The sequence below is a fragment of the Rhinolophus sinicus genome, linkage group LG09 (genome assembly GCF_036562045.2).
Source record: "Rhinolophus sinicus isolate RSC01 linkage group LG09, ASM3656204v1, whole genome shotgun sequence".
In the NCBI taxonomy this organism is placed as follows: Eukaryota; Metazoa; Chordata; class Mammalia; order Chiroptera; family Rhinolophidae; genus Rhinolophus; species Rhinolophus sinicus.
Window position 1 is genome coordinate 55,445,054 of NC_133758.1, and position 18,419 is coordinate 55,463,472.

The window sequence follows — 18,419 nt, forward strand, 5'->3', positions numbered from 1 at the left end:
ATTTAAGCAGACCTAGAAATACAACAACTGAGTGTACAAGGAACTAATTTGTGCTTCATTCTTATATAAGAAATAAAAAAAAAATTGTTGACTGAAAAGTAAGAACAACAAATTTCAATAGAAGGAGTTGGTTCTCTATTAAGTGAATTCGAATTCCTCTTTTTCTGGTCAAACAAAATCTTATTTGGAAGTCCAATGAAGAAAATAAATAAAAGCAAAGTTGCTCAATTTAAAGCAGGAGTGAGAAAAATGGAGCTTTCTGGCTTGCCTCCACCTCGTCCAGCTTATGGGGATCAGCCACAGGAAATCTAACTATGAAAACAAAATCACAAAGTGGATGAATTCTCTGTATATGAAAGTTCTACTTCATCTATGTGCCATTTTCCTGCAAGTCACAGCACAGGCACTAATTCCTTCTGAAGCCCCTGGAACCCACAAGCTAGAAAAGAAACTCCACTAAAAACTTACCAGATATTGGATTTTACTTTTCTCTTTCTTTTTCCCTGTGGACTCTATGTTCCTGTAGGGCAAAGAGTTTGTTGTGATTCCTGGTAGTTACAGGGAAAGTGCAAAATCTGGCATCTAGTGAGTGCTCAATAAAATACAGGTCAGTGAATATCAACAACTTGTCAGTTGTTGGGTGTTTTTTTTAAAGATTTTATTGGGGAAGGGGAACAGGACTTTATCGGGGAACAGTGTGTACTTCTAGCATTTTTTCCAAGTTGTCCTTTCAATCATAGTTGTGAAGGGTGCAGTTCAGCTCCAGGTCCAGTTGTTAGTTGCAGGGAGCGCAGCCCACCATCCCTTGCAGGAGTTGAACCGGCAACCTTGTGGTTGAGAGCCCACTGGCCCATGTGGGAATCGATCGGCAGCCTTCGTTCGGCCTTAGGAGCACAGAGCTCCAACCACCTGAGCCACTGGGCAGGCCCAACTTGCCAGTTTTTAAAAGACTCAAATAATCTCTAATAAATGATTTCTAAAATCAATGTAGCATCTTCAGCTTGGGAAGTTTTGGGTACCAAATATACAAATTAACAATGTCTTCTTAGGGAATTTAAAATAACTATGGTTAATATGTTACTAACCAAATGGAAAAAGTAAGAAAAACAAAATAACAAGCACTATGGGACAATTTCAAAATGTGTGACATACACGTAATAGGAATGGCAGGAGGAGAAGCAGAGAAAGCAGAAGAAATATCTGAATATGAAATTTGAGAATTGTCCAAAATTACAAACAAACACTAAATCACAGGTCCAGGAAGCTCGGAGAACACCAAGCAGGATAAATATCTAAAATCCACATCTAGACCTATCATATTTAAGCTGGGGGAAAAAAAAAAGAAAGAACGACTAAGAAAACCTTGAAAGAAGTTGGAGGGGAAAAACAAAACACCTTACCTATAGGGGAGCAAAGATAAAAATTAGAACTGACTTCTCATCAGAAACCAGGCAAAGTTTAAAGAAAAAACAACAAACTAGAATTCTATATCCAGCAAAGTTATCCACCAAAAGTAGAAGAAAAATAAACCCTTTATCAGAGAGACAAAAAATTGAGGGAATTCATAGCCAACGTACTCGCCCTTCAAGAAGGAAATAATATAGACACTCAGATATACATAAAGGAATAAGGAACCAATAAAGGCAAAATAAAAATCTTTTTTATTCTTCATTGATCAAATGATAATTGTTTATAATAATAGGAACAATGAATTAGGGTATTAATAGCACATGGACAAGTAAAATGAAAGAGTGTTGTCACAAGGAACAGGAGAGAGGAATTGAGAAAACTCTATCAGATACTTGCAACTACACATGAAGTAGGATAGTATTATTTGAAGGTGGACTTTAAATGTATATTGTGAACTCCAGGGAACCCATTGAAATATTTATTTTTATTTAAAAAATTTATTTTATTTTTTTAAATTGAAGTTTATTGGGGTAACAATTGTTAGCAAAGTTACTTAGATTTCAGGTGTACAATTCTTTTAAAAGTACAATTGATAAACTGAAAGAGGACATAAAATAGAATCATATAAATTTCTCAATTAAAACCAGAAGAAGGCTGGGAGTTCCAGTCAAGATGGTGGAGTAGGTAAATGCTGTGTTTACATACTCTCATGACCACATCAAAATTACCACTAAACGACAGAACAACCAATACGGTAAATTGCCTGAAGTCTACCTGAACAGTAGTCCTATAACTAAGGACATACAGGAAAGACCACATGGAGACTGGTAGGAGGGGCAGAGATGTGGAATGGGCTGGTCCCACACCCGCATGTGGCATTTAAAAATTAAGAGGGCTATTTCGGCTGCAGAGGTTTCCCCCTGAGGAGCGAGGGGGTCCCAGCCCCACACGAGGCTCCCCAGCCCAGGGTTCCAGTGCCAGGAGGAGAAGGTCTCACAACTTCTGGCTGTGAAAACCAACAGAGATTGTGAATGAATGAGATGAAGGGCGGCTTGAGTCCCAGGCACTCCTCTTAAAGGGCCTGCACATGGACTTGCTGACAGACTCACTCACTTTGATCTCCAGCTCTGGGGCAGCAGCTCAAAAGGTGCCAAGGATATACAGGGGAAAATGGAATTGTTAGGCTGCACAGAGAGGGCTAGAGGGACAGCTTTCTCCCAGACAGAAATGCTGGCAGAAGCCATTATTTCTTTGTTGAGCCCTCCCCAATCCGAGTATGTACATGCATGTGGGCGCCATATCTGAGTCTCCATCAATCTAGCTAACACCTTTCCTCCACCCTGCCCTTGTGATTCCCTGCGACCCCTCCCACCCAACCTGCAGGCCCACCCAAGCCACTTCCAGTGGCTTTTCCATGACCTGCCTTGGCTCATGCTGCAGACTTTCCTGAAATCTCTCAAAGGATCACAAACCCCAAACAAGCAGCATTTGGCCTTAACATGCCCCGTACCTCTTGTTAAGCAGCCCCAAGCCTGGCACTAGCAGCAGCTGGCCTCAGTTCACAGCTCAGCATCTCCAAGACACCTCCAAGTTCAGGGAGGCTGGCAGCGATCTAAAGGTTGCTTTGTGGCTCCTTCCAGGTGGTCCCAGGCAAGGCACAGGCAGCAGCTGAAACTGGCCTGCGGCAGGGCCCCTCCCAGGAAGTCCAGCAGCCAGCATGCACAGTGGCCAGCTTCTGACCCAGACTAAGAATCACCCCACCACCTCCATGGGTGACACAGCCAAATGGTAGACTGGGGAGGCACCAGAGCCCTGCTAACGTGAATCCTGCTCCACAGGGTCAGTCCCTGCACAACAGTTCCTCTACTATAGTCATGGCCATGCTTTACAACCAGTCAGCCCAAGGGTCAATCCCTCCCACTGATGTGCAAACAGCAACAAAGGCTCAACTATAACAGAAGAGAACACACACATCACACAAGGAACACACCTGGAACACCCAATTCCAGTGACCAGGGAGACTGTGCCACTGGGCCTCACAGGACTCCTACTACATAAAGCCACTCTACTACGACCAGGAGACATAGCAGTTCTACCTAATATATAAACACAGGGAGGCAGCCGAATGGGGAGACAAAGAAACATGTCCCAAATGAAAGAACAGGAAAAAACTGCAGAAAAAGAACTAAACAAAATGGAGGCAAGCAATCTACCAGATGCAGAGTTCAAGACAATGGTAAAAGGATGCTCAGTGATCTCAGGGAGAACTTCAACAAAGAGATAGGAAACATGAAAATGGAGGTAGAAACATAAAAAAGAACCACTCAGAAAAAATACAATAACTGAAATGAAGATTACATTAGAGAGAATCAATAGATTAGATGAAGCAGAGGATTGAATCAGCAATTTGGAGAATAAGCTAGCAGAAAACACACAATCAGTACAGCAAAAAGAAAAAAGAATCCAAAAAAAAAAAAATGAGGATAGTTTAAACAGCCTCTAGGACAACATCAAGTTTACTAACATTTGCATCATAGGAGTACCAAAAAGAGAAGAGAGCAAGGAATTAAAAACCTATTTGAAGAAATAATGACAGAAAACTTCCCTAACCTGATGAAGGAAATAGACATACAAGCCCAGGAAGTGCAGAGAGTCCCAAACATAATGAACCTAAAGAGATCCACAACAAGACACGTCATAATTAAAATGTCAAAGCTTAAAGACACAGAGAGAATCTTAAAAGCAGCAAGAGAAAAGCTGTTAATTACTACCTACAAGGGAGCTTTCATAAGACTGTCAGCTGATTTCTCAACAGAAACTTTGCAGGCCAGAAGGGGTTGGCAGGAAATATTCAAAGTGATGAAAAGCAAAGACCTACAACCAAGATTACTCTACCCAGCAAAGCTATCATTTAGAATGGAAGGACAAATAGAGCTTCCCACATAAGAAGGTGACGGAGTTTGTCACCACAATACCAGTATGACAAGAAATGTTATTAAAGCGACTTCTTTAAAAAGGAAAGAAAAAGATAAAATATATGTATAATAGAATGGCAATAACTACATATCTAGCAACAATTTCTTTAAATGTAAATGGATTAAATGTTCCAATCAAAAGACATAGGTGACTGAATGGATAAGAAAACAAGACCCTAACATAGGCTGCCTACAAGAGACTCACTTCAGATGGAAAGACACACACCGACTAAAAGTAAAGGGATAGAAAAAGATATTTCATGAAAACAGAAACAAACAAAAAAGCTGGAGTAATAATACTTATACCAGACAAAATAGACTTTAAAACAAAGTCTATAACAAGAGAAAAAGAAGGACCCAGTAATCCCACTTCTGGGTACTTATCCGAAGAAACCCAAAACACTACTTTGAACATGTGCATCCATTATGTTCATTCAGCATTATTTACAATAGCCAAGATATGGAGGCAACCTGGATGTCTATCAAGGGATAAATGGGTAAGGAAGAAAAGGTACATATATACAATGGAATATTACTCAGCCATAAAAAAGACTGAAATCTTGTCCAAAATGCATCCCCAAAAACCCAAAACAACAACAAAAAACCCTTAGGTATAACTCTAACAAATGTGTACAAGATCTTATGAGGAAAACTATAAAACTCTGATGAAAGAAATCAAATATCTAAATAATGGAGAGGTATTCCATGTTCATAGATAAGACTCATTATTGTTAATATATCAATTTTTGCCAATGTGATCTAACTTCAAATTATAATCTCAATCAAAATTTTAGCAAGCTATTTTGTAGATATCAACAACCTGATTCTAAATTTTATACAGAAAATACCAAGAATAACCACAGAATACTGAAGAGCAAAGTTGGAGGTCTGATACTAGACATTTAAGATACTAGACATAAAGCTACAATAATCAACAGTGTGGTTTTGGTGAAAGAAAAAGACACATACATCAATGGAACAGAATAGAGTCCAGAATGAGATACACACATATACAGTCAACTGTTTTGTGACAAAGGAGCAAAAACAATTCAATGGAGAAAGGATAGTCTTTCCAGCAAATGGTTCTAGAACAAGTAGATATCCACATGCAAAAAAATAAACCTAGGGTGATGTCATAGGAATGGCGGCAGCGGGGTGCCTTTTTTGCGTTCTCCTCCGGATCTTATCACAAATGGGACATCTATAACCCATCAAAGGACTCTCTGCTCATCATGCAGAACAGCTAAGAGACTCGTGCAAGGATTACTTGAAGATGGGCAAATTGGGAGAGCAGGGGAAGAGGGAAGGGAGCGGAGTGGAGACCCAACCTGCATCTGCAGCTCTGGAGACCCAGCCTGCATCTGCGGCTGTTGGGAGCCGACCAGCATCTGCAGCGGTGGAAACACGGTCCGCATCTGCAGCAGTGTTAACATGGTCTGGATCTGCGGCTGTGGAAACGCGGTTCGCAACTGTGGCTGTGGAAACGCAGCCCGCATGTGCGGCTGTGGAGAGGCAGCACGCACCTTCGTCTGTGCAGACGCGGCCGGCATCTGCAGCTGTGGAAACATGCCCGCATCCGCAGCGGTGGAAACGCTGCGGGCATCCGCAGCTGCAGAGATGCAGGGAATCCCAGGATGGAACAGAGAACACAAAAACCAGGAGGTGGGCTCTTTCCCTGCGTCCCACAGCTGATCTCTCCCACCGAGGGGGCAGCATACCCAGCATTTGAGGTAATAACCTCAGTGAGACCTCCAGTTGGGCCGTAGGCCGGACAAAGGACACAAACTCCATACCTGGGCCCCTTCCCCTGCTCTTCCAATCTTACCCTCGCCCTTCCAGAGACTTGAACTGGCCCCTGAACTGAGGAGTAGTGTCAGATTACAGAGGAGCCTTAGTGCTCAGGCTCTGGGAAGACCAGCATGCAGCTCTGACCCAGGGAATAGGCTGAGAAGAGTGTGATTTTTCTGGGCTAGGAGAGAAGAGACTCCTCCACCCCCAGCCACCATCTTTTCTGGCTTGTGGGAAGAGTGTGATACGGCTGGGCTGGGAGAGAGAAGACCCCTCCATCCCCAGCCTCCACCCTTTCTGGCCTGCCTAGGGCGGGGCAATTACAACTATGGAGACACTTCCAGGGATCAGCAGTAGGCGGCAGATGCAGCTCTGGGCTTTCAGCAGCTCAAAAACCTCTCACCCGCCACACACACACACACACACACACACACAGAAAAAGTGCCCTAAGACTCAGGAGAACTGGGCACAGGGCTGCTGGTGTTACTCACAGTGTGGCTATGTGCAGGCAAGAGCAGAAACTGCACTGACTATAGAAACTACCATCCAGACCACTCAGCCCCACTCATCTAAATCTGCAGTCCCAAGGTCACTCTGGGCACCAGGTGGCCGGCTCTGCCTGCACAATACACAGAGGACTCTTTGGTACAGCAGAGGACAACCTGGAGATTACTTGGTGGGCTTAAGCCAGGACTGGCACTGCTGTTTGTTTTGTTCTGTTTTGTTTTATCTTTATATCTTTGATACCTTTGCCTGTGTTGAGTGGGGGTTGTTGGTTGTTTTTACATATGAAGGTATTTGTTGTTGATGTTGTTGTTGTGCTTGGTGATTTGTTTGTTCTGAAATTGCCCTACACCAGGGAACAGCTTAAGAGGCACAAGATTCTACATACCCACAAGCCAACTCCAGACCAAACCAGAGTACTACCGGGTTTGACCTACAAGTGACACACCCAAAGGGACATCTTTATAGGCACAAGCCCATAGAGGCCAAACCACATCTAAGTGGTCAACCCTCAGGCAACAGAACACCCTGCGGTGGGCAGAGCCAAGTCTTACAACTAGTCAGCCTAGGAGTTAACCCCACCTACTCACAAGCGAAAAGCAATTAAAGATCTTCTTTAACAGGACAATATACACAAGAGTCACCTTTGGAGCACACGCAGAGGAGAAGAACGAAGTAGTGCAAGTCAAATATAAAGGACACATACTACATAAGATAACCCAGCAAGAACTAAGAACTCTAGGGATCTACCCAATACATCGAAGCAAACACAGAGAGTCAGCCAGAATGGGGACACAAAGAAACATGTCCTAAATAAAAGAACAGAAGGAACATCCAGAAATGGAACCAAATAAAACAGAGGTAACCAACCTATCAGAGACAGAGTTCAGAACACTGATGATAAGAATGTTTAAGGAGCTTAGAGACAACATCAAGAAGGATGTAGAAATCATAATGAACAACCAGTTAGAACTAAAGAACACAATTACCGAAATAAAGAACTCACTTGAAGGAATTCACAGCAGGTTAGATGAAGCAGAAAATCGAATCAGCGACTTAGAAAACAAGTTAGCAGAGATCACCCAAACAGAACAACAGAAAGAAAAAAGAATAAAAAACAATGAAGATGGTTTAAGAGACCTCTGGGATAACCTCAAGCGCAAAAACATGTACATCATAGGAATACCAGAAGGTGAAGAGAGGAAGCAAGGGATTGAGAACATATGTGAAGTAATAATGACCAAAAACTTCCCTAACCTGATGTAGGAAACCAACATACAAGCCCAGGAAGTGCAGAGAGTTCCAACCAGAATAAACCCAAACAGGCCCACACCAAGACACATTATAGTTAAAATGGCAAAGGTTAAAGACAAAGAGAGAATCCTAAAAGCAGCAAAAGAAAGACAGAGAGTTACATACAAGGGAACTCCCATAAGACTATCAAGTGATTTTTCTACAGAAACATTGAAGGCCAGGAGGGAGTGGCAGGAGATACTCAAAGTGATAGAAAACAAAGGCCTACAACCTAGATTGCTTTATCCAGCAAGGCTATCATTTAAAGTTGATGGAGAGATAAAGAGCTTCCCAGAAAAGAATAAGCTAAAGGAATTTATTACCACCAAGCCAGCATTGCAAGAAATACTAAAAGGACTTCTGTAAATAGAAGAAAGATGAAAACAATCTAACTACAAATTTAAAAATGGCAATAACTATGTACCTATCAATAATCACTTTAAATGTAAATGGATTAAATGCTCCAATCAAGAGACATAGGGTGGCTGAGTGGATAAGAAAGCAAGACCCTTGTATATGCTGTATACAAGAGACTCACCTCAGATCAAAAGACACACACAGGCTGAAAGTGAAGGGTTGGAGTAAGATATTTCATGCAAATGGAAATGAGAAAAACCTGGAGTTGCAATACTTATATCTGACAAAATAGACTTTAAAATGAAGAACATATTAAAAGACAAAGATGGGCACTATATAATAATAAAGGGATCGATCCGACAAGAGGACATAACCCTAGTAAACATCTATGCACCCAACATAGGAGCACCTAAATATATAAAACAGATATTGACTGACATAAAGACAGAGATCAACAGTAACACTATCATAGTAGGGGACTTCAACACACCTCTGACATCAAGGGACAGGTCTTCCAGACAGAAAATCAATATGGAAACAAGAGCCTTAAATGACACATTGGACCACTTGGATTTAATCGATATTTTCAGAGCATTTCACCCCAAAGCTGCAGACACGTTCTTCTCAAGCGCACATGGAACATTTTCTAAGATAGACCATATGTTAGGCCATAAAACAGGTCTTGATAAATTTAAGAAAATTGAAATCATACCAATTGTCTTCTCTGACCACAGTGCTATGAAATTAGAAATGAACTACGGGAAAAAAAATTGGAAGACACACCAATTCATGGAGGCTGAATAACATGTTACTAAATAATGAATGGGTCAACCAGAGATCAAGGAAGAAATCAAAAGATATCTCGAGACAAGTGAAAATGAAAACACGATGATCCAAAATCTATGGGATGCAGCAAAAGCAATCCTAAGAGGGTAATTCATAGCACTGCAGGCCTACCTAAAGAAACAAGAAACATCACTAATCAGCAGTTTATCTTCACCCTTAAGGGATCTGGAAAAAGAACAGCAAAATATGCCCAAAGTGAGTACAAGGAAGGAGATAATAAAGATCAGAGCGGAAATAAATGAAACAGAAACCAGAAAAACAATACAAAAGATCAATGAATCCAAGAGTTGGTTCTTAGAGAAGATAAACAAAATTGACAAACCTTTAGCCAGACTCATTAAAAAAAAGAGAGGACCCAAATTAATAAAATCAGAAATGAAAGAGGAGAAGTGACAACAGACACCACAGAAATACAAAAAATTTTAAGAAATTACTATGAGCAACTGTATGCCAACAAATTTGACAATCTGGAAGAAATGGACAATTTTCCAGAGGCGTACAACCTTCCAAGGCTAACTCAAGAAGAAACAGAAAACCTGAATAGACTGATTACCACCAGGGAAATTGAATCAGTAATCAACAATCTCCCAACAAACAAAAGCCCTGGACTAGATGGCTTTACAGGTGAATTTTACAAAACGTTCAAAAAAGAATTATCACCTATTCTCCTCAAGCTCTTCCAAAAAATCCAGGAGGGAAGACTCCCAAACACTTTTTACGAAGCCGCTATCACCCTGATACCGAAATCAGACAAAGCATCACAAAAAAAGACAACTACAGGCTGATATCTCTAATGAATATAGATGCAAAAATCCTCAACAAAATATTAGTGAACAGAACTCGCAATACATTAAAAAGATCATACACCATGATCAAGTGGGATTCATCCCTGGTATGCAAGGGTGGTTCAACATCCGCAAATCAATTAATGTGATACTCCACATTAACAAAATGAAAAATAAAAATCACATTATCATTATCAATAGATGCAGAAAAAGCATTTGACAAAATCCAGCAGCCATTTATGATAAAAACCTTTAAGAAAGTGGGAATAGAGGGATCATATCTCAACATAATAAAGGCCATATATGATAAACCCACAGCTAACATCATACTCAATGGGGAAAAGCTAAAACCATTCCCCTTAAGATCAGGAACAAGGCAAGGTTGCCCACTTTCTCCACTTCTATTCAACATAGTGCTGGAAGTTCTAGCCACAGCAGTCAGACAAGAAAAAGATATAAAAGGCATCCAAATAGGTAGGGAGGAAGTAAATTTGTCATTATATGCAGATGACATGATACTATATATAGAGAACCCTAAGGACTCTACCAAGAAACTATTAGAGCTGATAGATGAATTAATAAAGTAGCAGGATACAAAATTAATATTCAGAAATCAATTGCATTTGTATATACCAATAATAAAACATCAGAAGGAGAAATTAAAAAAACAATCCCATTTACAATTGCTCCAAAGACTATAAAATACCTGGGAATAAATTTAACCAAAGAAGTAAAAGATCTGTACTCAGAAAATTGTAAGACACTGAAGAAAGAAATGAAAGAAGACACAAATAGATGGAAACACATCCATTGTTCATGGATAGGAAGAATTAATATAGTTAAAATGTCCATACTGCCTAAGGCAATATACATATTCAACGCAATTCCTATCAAAGTACCAACGACGTTTCTCACAGAAATAGAACATATAATCCTAAAATTTATATGAACCATAAAAGACCCCGGATAGCCACAGCAATCTTGAGAAATAAGAACAAAGTGGGAGGTATAACAATACCTGACATCAAATTATACTACAAGGCTACATTAATGAAAACAGTATGGTACTGGCATAAAAACAGACACATAGATCAATGGAACAGAATAGAGAGTCCAGAAATAAATCCATGCCTATATGGCCATTTAATCTACAACAATGGAAGCAAGAATGTACGGTGAGGTAAAGACAGTCTATTCAAAAAATGGTGCTGGGAAACCTGGACAGACACATGCAAAAAAATGAAGCTGGACCACCTCCTTACACCATACAAAAAAACAAATTCAAAATGGCTTAAAGACTTAAATGTATTATCTGAAACCATAAAATTCCTAGAAGAAAATATAGGAAGAAACTTCACTGACATTACGCAGAGTAACATTTTTACTGGTATGTCCCCTTGCACGAGGGAAGTTAAGAGAAAAAAATAAACATGTGGTATTACATCAAACTAAAAAGTTTTTTCACAGCAAAGGAAACCATCAATAAAACAAAAAGGGATCCTACTGAATGGGAAAAGATATTTGCCAATGATATATCTGATAAGGGGTTAATATCACAAATTTATAAAAAACTCACTCAACTCAACTCCAAAAAAAGAAACAACCCAATCAAAAAATGGGCAGAGGACATGAAGAGACATTTTTCTAAAAAGGACATACAGATGGCAAACAGACATATGAAGAAATGCCCATCAGAGAAATGCCAATAAAAACCACAATGAGATACCACCTCACCCCAGTCAAAATGGCTATCATTAATAAATCAACAAACAACAAGTGCTGGGGTGGATGTGGAGAAAAGGGATCCCTCTTGCACTGTTGGTGGGATTGCAGACTGGTGCAGCCACTATGGGAAACAGTATGGAGGTATCCTAAAAATCTGAAAATGAAACTACCTTATGAGCCAGCAATTCCACTCCTCGGTATCTATCCAGAGAAATCCAAAACTGTAATTCAAAAATCTTTATGCACGCCAATGTTTATTGCAGCACTATACACAATAGCCAAAACATGGAAACAACTGAAATGCCCATCGGTAGATGACTGGATTAAGAAACTGGTACATTTATACAATGGAGTATTACACAGCCATAAAGAAGAAAGAAATCTTACCATTTGTAACAACATGGATGGACCTAGAGAACATTATGTTAAGTGAAATAAGTCAGACAGAGAAAGACAAATACCATATGATCTCCCTTATATGTGGAATCTAAAGAAAAGAATAAGTGAATGAACTAATCAGAAACAGTTTTAGAGACACAGAGGAAAAACTGAGGGTTGCTAGATGGGAGGGGGGTTGGGGATAAGGGGGAAGGTGAGGGGTTTAGAAAACAGTTGGTAACCACAAGATGGCCACGCGGTTTTGAAAATTAATTTGGGGAATGTAATCAATAATGTTGTAAAGCTTTTGTAGGGTATCCGATGGACACTTGTCCCATGTGGGAGACCACCTCAGGGAAGATGTAGATGCCTGATCACTGCACTGTACACCTGAAGCTGAACAATAATGAATGCCAACTATAATTTTATATATATATATATACATATATATGTATAAATATATATACGTATATATATGTATGCATATACTTACAAGAAGCAGAGTACAGCATTAGGACTAGAGACATTGGAAATGTAATGGCTCTGTGCGATGTCAGAGGGATAGTGGATGGGGGAAAGGGGGGTTCACACAGTGTGAGGGAGATAAATGATAAACGTCTAAGTATCTTTGCCCTGTGTACCTGAAACTAATTAAACAAAAAGAAAATAGAAAAAAAAAGCGATAAACATAAATAAATAAATAAACCTAGACAAAGAGCTTATATCTTTCACAAAACTACTCAAAATGGACCACAGACCTAAACATAAAATGCAAAACTATACAATTTCTAAAAGAAACTATGGAAGAAAATCTAAGCAACCTTGGGTTTGGCAATGACTTTTCACATAGATCATCCAAATCACCATACATAAAAGAAAAAATTGGTAAGTTGGACTTCATTAAAGTTAAAAACTTCTCCTCAATGAAAGACAATGTTAAGAATGAAAAGACAAGCCACACACTGGGAGAAAATATTTGCAAAACACATGTTAGATTTTAAAAACTTGTATCTAAAATATACAGAGAACTCTTAAACTCAGTAAGAAAGCCCCCCAACTACAAAACGGGCTAAAGAACCGAACAGACTAAATAAGATATATGGGTGGCAAATAAGCATCTGAAAAAAATGCTCAAATCACCTCACACGTGTTAGAATGGCTATTATCAAAGACAAGAAATAACAAGTGTTGGCGAGGATGCGGAGAAAAGGCAACCCTTGGTGCACTACTGGTGGGAATGTAAATTGGTGCAGCCACTATGGAAAATTGTATAGCGGTTCCTCAAAAAATTAAATATATATCGTGTGTGTGTGTGTGTGTGTGTGTGTGTATTATTCACATTATTCAGCCATAAAAAGAAAATCTTCCCATCTACAACAACATGGATGAACCGTGAGGGCATTATGCTAAGTAAAATAAATCAGAAGAAGACAAACACTGTATGATCTGACTTATGTGGTATCTTAAAACAAAAACACCTCGTACTCATAGGTACAGAGACCAGACTGGTGGTTGCCAGAGGAGAGTTGGGGGATGAAATGGGTGTGAACGGCACAAACTTCCAGTTATTACATAAAATAAATAAGTCATGGGGGGTGTAATGTACACCATGGTGACTATAATCAATAATACTGTATTGTATATTTGAAAGTTGCTAAGAAGAGTAAATCTTAAATGTTCTTATCATAAGAAAAAAAGTATTACTATATGTAGTGATGGATGTTAACATGACTTATTGTGGTAAACATTTTGAAATATATACAAATATTAAATTATTATCTTGTATAACAAATATAACGTTATGTTATATTTCAATTAAAAATGATATCAACATCATATGTCACTAGGGAGTTGTAACTTAAAACAAGGGACTACCATACCACCACACACATATTAAAATAACTAATATCCAAAACACTGGCCACACCAAATGCTGGAAGGATGTAGAGCAACAGGAACTCTCATTCATTGCTAGTGGGAATGTAAAGTGGTAGAGCCACTTTGGAAGACAGTCTGGTGGTTTTTTACAAAGCTAAACATAGGCTTACCATACTACCCATCAAAAGCACTCCTAGGTACCTCGTCAAATGCGTTGAAAAATTATGTCTACATTAAAATATGCACACAAATGTTTATAGCAGCTTTATTCATAATTGCCCCAAACTAAAGGAACCATGAAGTCCCTATGAATAGGTGAATGGATAAGCTAACTGAGGTACCTCCATACAATAGAACAGTATTTACTAATAAAAAGAAATGAGCTATCAAGCCATGAAAAGATGTGGAGGAATTTTAAATGCATGGTGCTAAGTGAAAGAAATCAGTCTGAAAAGGCTACATACTGTATGATTCCAACTATGACACTCTGGAAAAGGCAAAAATATAGAGACAGTAAAAATATCAGTGGCTTCCAGGGGCTGCAGGATGTGGGAGGATGGGGGGGGGGTTAGGGATGAATAGGTGGAAGGGCAGGGCATTTTTAGGGTGGTGAAACTATTCTGTATGATACTGTAATGGTGGATAAACATCATTAGACATTTGTCAAAACCCATAAAACTGTAAGACACAAAGAGTGAACTCTAATGTAAACTACAGACTTTAATGTATCAATACTGGTTTATCAATTCTAGCAAATGTACCACATTAATACAAGATGCTAATAATAGGGAAAACTGTGTGTAGGGGGGAAATAATATGGGAATTCTATGTATTGTAATCGCTCTGCTTCATGTTTCTATAAACCTAAACTCTTTAAAATATAAAGTCTACTACTAATTTTCCTATAAAGCACACTGGGGCCTTGCCAAATACAACTGGTATTTAGTATAGCCTTAATCTGAAGTACAAGTGATAAACGTAGAGCAAGTGATAAATGTAGAACTCATCAGGTTGAAGCATAATAAAATGGGTAAGTGAAGAACAAAATTTACAAATTTTAATTATCACTAAACAGAAGGAAATTCAATTTTTCTTTTTTCAATAGATTAATATTCTAATTTATTCATTTCAATCTCTTCACACCTTGACTACTATTTCAAATCAAATTTAGTTTGCTGTTTAGAAAAAGTAACATTATGTAAGTTTATTTGTAGTACTTTCTGGGCTGTTACTTTATTGTTCCCTAATGCACTTGGTGGATTCAATTTAATCTCTATTATATAATTATATAATCTCCTTCAAGCTATTATGCCTTTGAGCTCTGTAATGCCAAAACTGAGGCACATAAACAAGCTGTGGTAACGATGGAGACATTGTTAAATTCTTAATCTTCAGAAAAGGTTAAATTCTGCCCCCTAGTGAGTTCCTAAGGAATTTCATTGATTTCCAGAGCAGGTTTAAATGTGAAATGTATCACTTGTAAATAAAATCAACAATTTTTCCAAAATTACTATATAAATATATTAATTTACACAGAATGTTTATATTTCTATCCCTTTTCAGAGTTCTATAAGGTAAGCCATGGTGATCTGTAATGGTAACACTGATCCAGAAACCACATGGTTCCATTTCCACCCCCTTCCTTTTCGGCTCTGGCAAGTATTATATTATTCCACTGCAATGGGAAGAATACAGGCTTTGCTATCAGAAAGATCTGAGTTCCAATACCTTCTGGCATTACTTTACTTAGCCTTTTCCCTCATTCCTAAAATGGGGTTAATTAATTATACTTTATAATAATATGGTATTTATGATGATTAAATGAGATAAAGTATGTCATGTATCTAGCACTTAGTATTCTGTATCAACGGTTAGTTCTAGTTTTTCTCCTTCTCCTCCTCCTCTCCCTCCTTCTTCTCATCTACTGACCTGCTCAAACCAAGATGATATTCTTCCTTCATCTAAACTGTTGTCATTATTCCATTTGGATGACTCATAAAAATCCCAGCTTCTTTAGCAATTCACTACACTGGTCATACCCTTGACCTTGAAATCACTGGATACTGCTCCACAACTGAAATCCCTAAAATATACTACCTCATTCTCTGCACCCTCTCCTACTTCCAGCCTCCATTCCCTTACTCTCTCTTGAGACTCTAATTCCAGGGCCCTGCCGCACTACCTCCCTCTTTTTCCTTCAAATCTAAGAGCTCCTCCTGGTTTCACTCTGAAGTCGTTATCCAGCCTAGATTCTACAGTGCATAATTTGAATTACTGCTTTGTCTTTCTGCAATACCAGCCCATTAAATCTAATCTTGAGCTAGTCCAACCATTTGCTTTCCCCACAACTACATCTCCATAGCTGAGCACTACCAAAAACGACACAAGTAAATTAGTACCAGCATACATTGATGATACATCACCCTATCTCAGCAAGGCTTTGAATGCTGTGTAACAACCCAGGATAGTTCCTGATCAGTTTCTCCCATTCCACACCTTTCCCAATCTCCTCAAGCCTCTTATACTTTACTTTCAGCTGAAGATAAAATATATATCAGATCATGTCTCTCATCTGTTTAAACTCTCCAATTTCTCTTAGAGTAAGAGCATAATGAGTCCTTACAATTGCCCACATAGCCCTACATAATCTCCTCCCTTTCCCTCTCTGAGTGCATCACCTACTCTCAGTCTTCTCTTTGCTCACTCTGCTCTAGCCACAGTAGCCCCATTGTAGTTCCACAAAGAAGCTAAAAAGGCTTCTGCTTTAAAATTCTGCTTGGAATACTCTTTACAATTTAGAATGGCTAATTCATTTGCTTCCTACAAGTCTTTGTTCAAATGGCACCTGCTCCACGAGGCCTACCTTGACCATCCTATTTAAAATTGCAACACTGCTTCCCAATCATCCCCTTCCTTCCAGCCCTGACATCCCTAGCTTCCTTATCTTGCTCTGTTTGCTTTTTTTCATAATGCTTACCTTTTAACATCCTATATAATTTACTTATTTATTACACTTACTTTGGCCCACAAAGACAGAGTTTTTTGTTTTTGTTTTTTTCTGGATTTGTTCACTGCTGCATCCCAGGTGCCTTAGAAGAAAGGCTGGCTGGCACACAGGAAGCACTCAATAAATAGTTGCTGAATAATTAGATGAAGTGAACCCTCTCTTCCCTTTAAAAATAAACCAAAGTTATGAGGGGTGAATTTTCTCAACTTCAGCCTTCCCCCCTCAAAGTTACCTGCATCTACACCCATCCCAGAATCCATTAACTCCTTCCTCAGAAAATGAACTGTCCCTCCATTCAAAGGCCAGTCCTCCACTTGTGTTCTAGAGCTAACCTCTTCCTGTCTTTTCTAAGACTCTGCTCAACCACATTTTCCTTGTATTTCTTTACTGCTATTATCTTTCCTGCATTTCAACTGCCTTCTCCTTTGGCTTCTTTCCTTTAGCATACGAATATGCCATTGAGAAAATAGGTCCCTTGTTAAAGAAGGAAATTGAAGAAGATACAAATAAATGGAAGCATATACCATGCTCACGAACAGGAAGAATTACCATCATTAAAATGTCCATACTACCCAAAGCAATCCATAGATTCAAATGCAATCCTTATCAAGATACCTATGCCATTTTCCACAGAACTAAAACAGATAATCCTAAAACTTATATGGAACCACAAAAGACCTCGAATAGCCACAGCAGTCTTGAGAAAGAAGAACAAAGTTGGAGGTGTCACACTACCTGATATCAAACTATACTACAAGTTTATAGTAATCAGAACAGCATGGTACTGGCATAAAAACAGACACATAGATCAAAGGAACAGAATAGAGAGCCCAGAAATAAACCCATACCTATATGGTCAATTAATCTATGACAAGAATATACAGTAGGGTAACACATACAATGGGTTAAAGACAGTCTCTTCAATAAATGGCACTGGGAAAACTGGACAGATACACACAAAAAATGAAACTGGATCACCTTCTTACACCATATGCAAGAATAAACTCACAATGGATTGAAGACTTAAATGTAAGACCCAAAACAATAAAACTCCTAGAAGAAAACATAGGCAGTAAACTCTCTGACATTGCTCTTAGTAATATTTTTTTGACATATCTCCTCAGGCAAGGGAAACAAAAGAAAAAATAAATATGGATAATCAAATTAAAAAACGTATGCACAGCAAAGGACACTATCAACAAAATGAAGACTGGCTGGCACATACGAAGAAGATATGGGAAAAGGTATTTGCCAATGATACATCCAATAAGGGATTAATATCCAAAATATGTATGAAACTCGTATGTATCAACACCACAACAATTCAATTAAAAAATGGGCCGAGGATCTAAATAGACATTTCTCCAAAGAGGACATACAGATGGCCAATAGACATATGGAAAGATGCTCAATGTCACTAATCATTAGAGAAACACAAATAAAAACCACAATGAGATATCGCCTCACTCCTGT

The 18,419-nt window shown here is 38.9% G+C and overlaps 1 protein-coding gene across 2 annotated transcripts in view; it reads right to left on the reverse strand.

The window, feature by feature from the left end:
- FAM210A (family with sequence similarity 210 member A) overlaps positions 1-18,419 on the reverse strand; it is a 41,153-nt gene that overhangs the window by 16,765 nt on the left and 5,969 nt on the right. Inside the window, exon 2 of one of the 2 annotated variants that reach the window (XM_074340429.1) lies at positions 469-520. The exons of the other annotated variant lie outside the window; for it this stretch is intronic. The gene's annotated coding sequence lies outside the window, so the exon portion shown is untranslated. The remainder of the gene's footprint in view (positions 1-468; positions 521-18,419) is intronic. 2 annotated transcript variants of the gene reach the window in all.